Source organism: Castor canadensis, chromosome 5, assembly GCF_047511655.1.
Source record: "Castor canadensis chromosome 5, mCasCan1.hap1v2, whole genome shotgun sequence".
In the NCBI taxonomy this organism is placed as follows: domain Eukaryota; kingdom Metazoa; phylum Chordata; class Mammalia; order Rodentia; family Castoridae; genus Castor; species Castor canadensis.
The window spans coordinates 154,783,970-154,784,293 of NC_133390.1; positions in this window are offsets into that span (position 1 = coordinate 154,783,970).

Here is a 324-nt window from a genome sequence, read left to right on the forward strand (position 1 = left end):
GACAGCAAAGAAATAATACTGAAAACTACAAGAAAGAAGTGCCACATATAAAGGCAAACCCATCAGAATAATAGCACATTTCTCAACAGAAATTCTAAAAGCCAGGAGGACATGGAATGGTATATTCCAATCTCTGAAAGATTGTATCTGCCAGCCTAAATTACTGCATCCAGCAGGCTGTCCTTCATAATTGAAGGAGAAATAGAAATCTTTCTTGATAAACAAAAACTAAAGGAACTCATAACCACTAAAGCAGCACTGCCTAAGAAAGATACTTAAAGGAATCCTACACAGAGAAGAGGAAGATAAACACAATCACGAAAA